Below are 9,662 nucleotides of genomic sequence, written 5' to 3'. Positions count from 1 at the left end.
GATCAGTGTATAGCATATCTATCACCTCAAACATTTATTATTTGTTTGTGTTGGAAGCATTCAATTTCCTCCTTCTAACTATTTGAAACTATACATCATTGTTAACTACAGTCATCCTACAGTGCTATAGAAAGAACACTAGAACTTATTCCTCCTATCTAGCTGTAATTTTGTAACCTTTAACAAATCTCTGCCTATTCCCCCTTTTCCCCAACCCTTCTCAGCCTCTAGTAGTCTCTGTTCTGCTTTTTACTTCTGTGAGCTCAACTTTTCTTAGCTTCCACATACGAGTGAGAATATGCGATGTTTTACTTTGTGTTCCTGGCTTACTTTACTTAACAGAATGTCCTCCAGTTCCCTCCATGTTGCTGCAAATGACAGGATTTCATTCTTTTTATAACTGAATAGTATTCCATGATGTATACCACATTTGCTTTATCCATTCATCTGTTGTTGGACACATATTGATTCCATATCTTGGCTATTGTGAATAGTGCTGCAATAAATATGGAGGTGCAGGTGTCTCTTTGATATACTGCTTTCCTTTCCTTTGGATAAATTCCCAGTAGTGGGGTTGCTAGATCATATGGTCGTTCTATTTTTAGTTTTTTGGGGAACTTCCATACTATTCTCCATAGTGGCTATACTAATTTACATTCCCACTAATAGTGTATAAAAGATTCCCTTACTCTGCATCCTTGCCAGCATTTGTTATTTTTGTCTTTTTGATAATGGTCATCCTAAAGAGGGTGAGACACTACCTTATTATGGTTTTGTTTGAATTTTCCTGATGATGAGTGAGGTCGAACGTTTTTTCATTTATTTATCGGCCATTTGTGTGTCTTCTTTTGAGAAATGTCTGCTCAGATCATTTGCCCATTTTAAAATCAGATTGTTCATATTTTTGCTGTTGAGATGTTTGCATTCCTTGTATGGGCTCGATATTAATATCCTATCTGATGAATAGTCTATGAATATTTTCTGCTGTTCTGTAGGTTGTCTTTTCACTCTCTTGTTTCTTTTGCTGTGCAGGGATTTTAGTTTGATATAATCCCATTGGTTCATTTTTGCTTTTGTTGCCTATGCTTTTTAGGTCTTATACATAAAGTCATTTTCCAGACTAATGTCCTGAAGCATTTCTCCTATTTTTTTTCTAGTAGCTTACAGTGTCAAGTCTTACATTTAGGTCTTTGATCCATTTTGAGTTGATTTTTGTATAGGGTAAGAGGTGGAAGTCTAGTTTCATTCTTCTGCACGTGGATATTTAGTTTTCCCAGTGTCATTTATTAAAGAGACTCTCCTTTCATCACTGAGTGTTCTTAACGACTTTGTCAAAAATCAATTGGCTGAAGATATGTGAATAAATTTCTGGTTTCTTTATTCTGTTTTGTTGGTCTGTTTGTGTGGTTTTATGCCAGTACCATGCTGTTTTTGGTTACTATAGCTTTGTAGTATATTTGGAAGTCTGGTAGTGTAGTGCCTTCAGCTTTGTTCTTTAAGTTCAGGATTGCTTTGGCTATTTGGGGTTCTTTTGAGGCTCCATACAAATTTAAAATATTTTTTCCTATTCTGTGAAGAATGTCACTGGCATTTTGATAGGGATTGCCTTGAATCTGTGGATTGCTTTGGGTATTATGGTCATTTTAGCAATATTAATTATTTCAATCCATTAGCATGGGATGTCTTTCCATTTGTTTGTATTCTCTTCAACTCCTTTCAACAGTGTTTCATAGTTTTCCTTGTAGAGGTTTCTCAGCACCCTGGTTAAATTTATTCTTAGGTATTTTATTTTTTGGCATCTATTGTAAATGGGATTGCCTTTTGATTTCTCTCTCTCTCTCTTTTTTTTTTTTTTTTTTTGAGACAGAATCTTGCTCTGTTGCCCAGGCTACAGTGCAGTGGTGCAATCTTGGCTCACTGCAACTTCCACCTCCTGGGTTCAAGCAATTCTCCTATCTCAGCCTCCCGAGTAGATGGCATTACAGGTGTATGCCACCACACCTGGCTAATTTTTGTATTTTAGTTTCACCATGTTGGCCAGGCTGGTTTTGAACTCCTGACCTTGTGATACGACTGCCTTGGCCTCCCAAAGTGCTGGGATTACAGGCGTGTGCCACAGTGCCCGGCCTTGATTTCTTTTCTTTTCAGGATCCAATATCTCTGTCTCATTAAAACAATTTCAACTTTTATTTTAGATATAGAGGGTACATGTGCAGGTTTGTTACATGGGTATATTATAGTGAGTCTAGTGCCCAATAGGAAGTTTTTCAATCCACTCTCCCTCACCCCCTCCCACCTCTAGTAGTCCACAGGGTCTATTGTTCCCGTTTTTATATCTATGTGTGCTCAATCTTTAGCTCTTACTTGCGAGAACATGTGGTATTTGGTTTTCTGTTCCTGTGTTAATTCTCTTGGGATTATGGCATCCGGTTCCATTCATGTTGCTGCAAAGGACATGATTTCATTCTTTTTATGGCTGCATAGTATTCCATGGTGTATTTGTACCACATTTTCTTTATCAAATATACCATTTATGGGCACATAGGTGATTCCATGTCTTTTCTATTTTTTTTTTTTTTTTTGAGACGGAGTCTCGCTCTGTCGCCCAGGCTGGAGTGCAGTGGCATGATCTCGGCTCACTACAACATCCATCTCCTCAGTTCAAGTGATTCTCCTGCCTCAGTCTCCCCAGTAGCTGGAATTACAGGTGTCCACCACCATCTCCGGCTAATTTTTGTATTTTTAGTAGAGATGAGATTTCGCCACGTTGGCCAGGCTTGTCTCAAACTCCTGACCTCAGGCAATCCGCCCGCCTTGGCCTCCCAAAGTGCTGGGATTACAGGCGTGATCCATAGCGCTCAGCCTGCAATTTTGAATATAGTACTGCAATGAACATATGGGTGCATGTGTCTTTTTGGTAGAATGATTTATTTCCCTTTGGGTATACACCCAGTATCGGGATTGCTGGGTCAAATGATAGTTTAATTCTTAGTTCTTTGAGAAATCTCCAAACTGCTCTCTACAGTGGCTGAATTAATTTTCATTTCCACCAACAGTATATTAGTGTTCCCTTTTCTCTGCAGCCTCACTAGCATCTGTTGCTTTTAAACTTTTTACTAATAGTCATTCTGACTCGTGTGAGATGCTATATTGTTGTGGTTTTGCTTTGCATTTCTCTGATAATCAGTGATATTGAGCTTTTTCCCTATGCTTATTGGCTGTATGTATGTGTTCTTTTGAGAATTGTCTGTTCATGTCCTTTGCCCATTTTTTCCATCAACTTTTATTTTAAGTTCCAGGGTACATGTGCAGGATGTGCAGGTTTGTTACATAGGTAAATGTGTGCCATGGTGGTTTGCTGCACAAATCAACCCATCACCTAGGTATTAAGCCCAGCATCCATTAGCTATTCTTCCTGATGCACTCCAACCCTCCACCCTCCAAAAGGCCCCAATGTGTGTTGTTCCCCTTTATGTGTCCATGTGTTCTCACCATTTAGCTCACACTTATAAACAAGAACTTCTGGTATTTTGTTTTCTGTTCCTGCATTAGTTTGCTGAGGATAATGGCTTCCAGTCCATCCATGTCCCTGCAAAGGACATGCTCTTTTTTACTTTTTATGGCTGCATAGTATTCCATGGTATATATGTACCACATTTTCTTTATCCAGTCTATCATTGATAGGCATTTAGGTTGACTCCATATCTTTGCTATTGTGAAGAGCGCTTCAATCAACATACGCATACAGTTATCTTTATAATGGAATGATTTATATTCCTTTGGGTATATACCCAGTAATGGGATTGCTGGGTCAAATGGTGTTTCTGTCTTTATCTCTTTGAGGAATCACTACGTTATCTTCCACAATGGTTGAACTAATTTACATTCCTGCCAACAGTGTAAAAAACTGTTCCTTTTCCTTCACAACCTTGCCAGCATCTGTTGTTTCTTGACTTTTTAATAATTGCCATTCTGATTGGTGTGAGATGGTATCTCATTGTGATTTTGATTACACCTTATACAAAAATTAACTCAGGATGGATTAAAGACTTAAATGTAAAGCCTCAAACTGTAAAAACCCTAGAAGAAAATCTAGGCAGTACCACTCAGGACATAGGCACGAGCAAAGATTTCATGATGAAACCACCAAAAGCAATTGCAGCAAAAGCAAAAACTGACAAATGAGATCTAATTAAACTGAAGAGCATTTGCACAGCAGAAGAAACTATAATCAAAGTGAACAGAAAACCTACAGAATGGGAGAAAATTTTTGCAGTCCAGTTATCTGACAAAGGTCTAATATCTAGAGTCTACAAGGCACTTAAACAAATTTACAAGAAAAACAAACAACCCCATGAAAAAGTGGGCAAAGGACATGAACAGACACGTTCCAAAAGAAGACATTCATGCAGCCAACAAACATATGAGAAAAGCTCAACATCACTGATCATTAGAGAAATGCTCATTTAAAAAAATGGGATTGTTTTTTGCTTGTTGATTTGTTTCAATTCCTTGTATATTCTGGATATTAGACCTTTGTTGGATATATAGTCTGTGAATATTTTCTCCCATTCTGTAGGTTGTCTGTTTACTCTGTTGATGATTTCTTTTGCTGTGCAGAATCTCTTTATTAATTAGGTCCCATTTTTCAATTTTTTGTTTTTGTTGCAATTGCTTTTGGGCACTTAGCCATTGTATTAGTCTGTTCTCATGCTGCTGATAAAGACATACCTGAGACTGGGTAATTTATAAATGAAAGAGGTTTAATTGACTCATAGTCCCACATGGCTGGGGAGGCCTCACAATCATGGTGGAAGGTGAATGAGGAGCAAAGTCACGTCTTACATAGTAGCAGGCAAGAGAGCTTGTGCAAGGGAACTCCCAATTATAAAACCATCAGATCTCCTGAGACTTATTCACTACCATGAGAACAGTATTGGGGAAACTTCCCCCATGATTCAATTATCTCCACCTGGCCCCACCCTTGACACATGGGGGTTATTACAAATCAAGGTGAGATTTGGGTGGGGACACAGCCAAACCATATCATTCCACTCCTGGTCCCTCCAAAACCTCATATCTTCACAATTCAAAACCAATCATGCTTTCCCAACAGCCCCCAAAGTCTTAACTCATTTCAGCATCAACTCAAAAGTCCACAGTCCAAAGTCTCATTTGAGACAAGTCAAGTCCCTTCCACCTATGAGCCTTTAAAATCAAAAGCAAGTTAGTTACATCCTGGATATAATGGAGGTATGGGTATTGTGTAAATACCCATTCCAAATGGGAGAAATTGGCCAAAACGAAGGGGCTACAGGCCCCATGCAAGTCCTAAATCCAATGGGGAAGTCAAATCTCAGAGCCCTGAAATGATCACTCTTGACACCATGTCTCACATCCAGGTCATGCTGATGCAAGAGATGGGCTCCCACGGCCTTGGGCAGTTCTGCCCCTGTGGCTTTGCAGGGTACAGCCTCCCTCCCAGCTGCTTTCATGGACTTGCACTGAGTGTCTGCAGCTTTTCCAGGCACCTGGTGCAAGCTGTCAGTGAATCTACCATTCTGGGGTCTGGAGGATGGTGGCCCTCTTCTCACAGTTCTACTAGGCAGTGCCCCAGTGGAAACTCTGTGTTGGGGGCTCCACCCCTACATTTCCCTCCCACACTGCCCTAACAGAGGTTCTCTATGAGGGCTCTGTCCCTACAGCAGACTTCTGCTTGGACTTCCAGATGTTTCCATACATCCTCTAAAATCTAGGTAGGGGTTCCCAAACCTCTATACTTGACTTTTGTTCACCCACAGGCCCAACACCACATGGAAGCCACCAAGACTTGGGGCTTGCATCCTCTGAAGCAATGGCCTAAGCTCTACATTGGCCCCTTTTAGCCATGGCTGGGATTCAGGGCACCAAGTCCCGAGACTGCACAAAGCAGCAAGGCCCTGGGCCCTGCCCATTAAATCATTTTTTCTCCTAGGTCTCCAGGCCTGTGATGGGAGGGACTGCTGTGAAGACCTCTGATATGCCCTGGAGACATTTTCCCCACTGTGTTGGTGATTAACATTTGGCTCCTTGTTACTTATGCAAATTTCTGCAGCTGGCTTGAATTTCTCCTCAGAAAATGTGTTTTTCTTTTCTATCGGATCTTCTAGCTGCAAATTTTCCAAACTTTTATGCTCTGCTTCCCCTTTAAACATATGTTCCTATTCCAAACCATATCTTTGTGAATGCATAAAACTGAATGCTTTTAACAGCACCCAAGTCACCTCTTGAATGCTTTGCTGCTTAGAAATTTCTTCCACCAGATACCCTAAATCATCTCATTCAGGTTGAAAGTTCCACAGATCTCTAGGGCAGGGACAAAGTGCCGCGAAGCTCTTTGCTAAAACATAGCAAGAATCACCTTTGCTCCAGTTCCCAATGAGTTCCTTGTCTCCATCTGAGACCACCTCAGCCTGGGCTTTATTGTCCATATCACTATCAGCATTTTGGTCAGAGCCATTCAACAAGTCTCTAGGAAGTTGCAAACTTTCCTACATCTTTCTGCCTTCTTCTGAGCCGTCCCAGTCTCTAGGAAGTTATAAACTTTCCCACATTTTTCTACCTTATTCTGAGCCTTCCAAACTGTTCCAATCTCTGCCTGTCACCTGGTTCCAAAGTCACTTTCACGTTTTCATGTATCTTTACAGCTGCATTCCACTCTACCAGTACCAATTTACTGTATCAGTCTATTCTCATGCTAATAAAGACATACCTGAGACTAGGTAATTTATAAAGGAAAGAGGTTTAATTTACTCACAATTCTACATGGCTAGGGAGGCCTCACAATCATGGCAGAAGGTGAATGAAGAGCAAAGTCACATCTTACATGGTGGCAGGCAAGATAGCTTGTGCAGGGGAATTCCCATTTATAAAAGCATCAGATCTTGTGAGACTTATTCACTACCACAAGAACAGTATAGAGGAAACTGCCCCATGATTCAATTATTTCCACCTGGCCCTGCCTTTGACATGTGGGGATTATTATAATTCAAGGTGAGATTTGGGTGGGGACATGGCTGAACCATATCAGCCATAAATTCTTTGCCAAGGCAGATGTTGAGAAGGGTATTTCCTAGGTTTTCTAGGATTTTTATACTTTGAGGTCTTACATTTAAATGTTTAATCCCTTGAGTTATTTTTTGAATATGATGAAAGGTAAGGGTATAGTTTTCATTCTTCTGCAGATGGGTAGCCTGTTATCCCAGCACCATTTATTTAATAGGGAGCCCTTTCTCCATTGCTTATTTTTGTTGGCCTTTTTGAAGATCTGGTGGTTGTAGGAGTGTGGCTTTATTTATGAGTTTTCTGTTCTGCTCCATTGTTTTATGTGTCTGTTTTTGTGCCAGTACCATGGTGTTTTGGTTACTGTAGCCCTGTAGCATAAAGTTGGGTAGTGTGCTGTTCTTTTTGCTTCAGATTGCTTTGGCTATCCATGCTCTTTTTTAGTTCCATATAAATTTTAGAATAGTTTTTTCCCCTAATTCTGTGAATAATGATGTCAATAGTTTGATAGGAATAGTGTTGAATCTGTAAATTGCTTTGGGCAGTATGGTCATTTTAACAATATTGATTCTTCCAATCCATGAGCATGGAATGTTTTTACACTTATTTGTGTCATTTCTGATTTATTTCAGCAGTGGTTTGTAGTTCTCCTTGTAAAGATCTTTCACCTCCTTGGTTAGCTGTATTCCTTGGTATTTCATTTTATTTGTGGGTGTTGTAAATGGGATTGTGCTTTTGGTTTTACTGTCAGCCTGGGCGTTATTGGTTTATAGAAATGCTACTGAGTTTGCACATTTATTTTGTATTCTGAAACCTTGCTAAAATCATGTATCAGTTCTAGTAGCTTTTTGGCAGAGTCTTTACGGTTTTCTAAGTATAGAATCATATTGTCAGTGAAGAGAGATAATTTGACTCCTTTTCTTATTTGGATGCCTTTGATTTCTTTCTCTTGCCTAATTGCTCTGGCTAAGATTTTCAGAACTATGTTGAATAGAAGTGGTGAGAGTGGACATCCTTGTCTTGTTCCACTTCTCAAGGGGAATAGTTCCTGCTTTTGACTGTTTAGCATGATATTGGCTGTGGGTTTGTCATATATGGCTCTGATTAATTTGAGGTATGTTTTTTAAATGCCTAGCCTGTTGAGGTTTTTTTTTTCTTAAATCATGAAGGGATGTTGTATTTTATCAAAAACTTTCTGTGTCTTTGAGATGATCATATGGCTTTGGCTTTTAACTCTATTTACATAGTGAATCACATTTATTGATTTGCATATGTTGAGCCAACCTTGCATCCCAGGAACAAAGCCTAATCAATCATGATGAATTAACTTTTTGATGTGCTGCTGGATTTGGTTTGCTAGTGCTTTGTTGAAGATTTTTGCATCTGTTTTCATCAGGGATGTTGGCCTGAAGATTTCTTTCTTCAACATGTCTGCCAGATTTTGGTATTAGGCTGATGCTGACCTCGTAGAGTGAGTTAGGAAGTTATCTCTCTTCCTCTATTTTTTTGGAACAGTTTCAGTAGTATTGATACCAGTTCTTCTTTACATATCTGGTAGAATTTGGCTGTGAATCCATTTGGTCCAGGGCTTTTATTGGTTGATAGGTTTTTATTACTGATTCAATTTCCAAGTTTGATATTGGTCTATTCAGGGTTTTAATAACTTCCTGATTCAACCTTGGAAGACTGTGTGTTTCCAGGAATTTATCCATTTCCTCTAGATTTTCTAATTTGAATACATAGAGTTGTTCATAGTATTCTCTGAGGATCTTGTGTATTTCTGTGAGATCAGATGTAATGTCATCTTTGTCATTTCTGATTGTATTTATGTGAATTTTCTTTTTTCTTTATTAATCTAGCTAGCAGTCTATCAATCTTATTTATTTTTTTGAGCCAATTATTTGTTTTATGGATTTTTTGTATGGATTTTTGCATCTCAGTTTAAGTTCTCTAATTTATTTCTTTTCTTCTGCTAGCTTTGGGGTTTATTTGTTCTTTTTTTGTCTTAGTTTCTTTAGGTATAAAATTAGATTGTTAATTTGAGATCTGACATAGTTTGAACATGTGTCCTCACCAAATCTCATGTTGAATTGTAATTTCCAATGTTGGAGGTGGGGCCTGGTGGGAGGTGTTTGGGTAATGGGGATGGATCTCTCATGGCTTGGTGCTGTCCTCACAATAGTGAATGAATTCTCATGAGATGTAGCACCTCCTCACTCACTCCATCTCTTGCTTCTACTCCCACCATGTGACCTGCCTGCTCCCCCTTTCCCTTCCACAATGATTGGAAGTTTCCTGAGTCTTCCCCAGAAGCAGATTCCAGTTCTATACTTCTTATACAGCCTGCAAAACTGTGAGCTACTTAGACCTGTTTTCTTATAAATTACCCAGTCTCGGGTATTCCTTTATAGCAATGCAAGAACAGCCTACCACAAGATCATTCTAACTCCTTCTCCTTCTCCTTCTCCTCCTCCTCCTCCTCCTTCTTCTCCTTCTTCTTTTTTTTTTTTTTTTTTTTGAGATGGAGTCTGGCTCTGTTGCCCAGGCTAGAGGGCAGTGGCACCATCTCTGCTCACTGCTACCTCCACCCACTGGATTCAAGCAATTCTCCTGCCTCAGCC

This window comes from Gorilla gorilla, chromosome X (assembly GCF_029281585.2).
Source record: "Gorilla gorilla gorilla isolate KB3781 chromosome X, NHGRI_mGorGor1-v2.1_pri, whole genome shotgun sequence".
Classification (NCBI taxonomy): Eukaryota; Metazoa; Chordata; class Mammalia; order Primates; family Hominidae; genus Gorilla; species Gorilla gorilla.
The sequence above is the reverse complement of the archived record's forward strand: the minus strand, read 5'-3'. Positions refer to the sequence as shown.